The following is a 293-nucleotide window of genomic DNA, read 5'->3' as shown; positions in this document are numbered from 1 at the left end:
GTGTGGGTATATATAATTCTCAAGCCTCTAGTGTAATTCATCATATCAGATAAACTAGCTATAGCCAATCGTGCATCAATGTAAAGAAAGGGGCAGTTAAGACAACAAACTAAGTGAAAAAGAAGCTAAGCTTCTCAAATTTTTATTGAGCTCAAACAGAAGGGGAGTCAAAAGAAGTTTAAATTAATATACAGAAACATTTATCCATTGTCTCACTTTTTATATTTTCTTCCCAATTTCTACCTCTCAATACAATGGAATGGAAGAGCTAGCAGTGAAATACCCCACTCTAA

The sequence above is a fragment of the Malania oleifera genome, chromosome 3, assembly GCF_029873635.1.
Source record: "Malania oleifera isolate guangnan ecotype guangnan chromosome 3, ASM2987363v1, whole genome shotgun sequence".
NCBI lineage: Eukaryota > Viridiplantae > Streptophyta > Magnoliopsida > Santalales > Ximeniaceae > Malania > Malania oleifera.
This window is presented reverse-complemented; position numbering follows the sequence as displayed.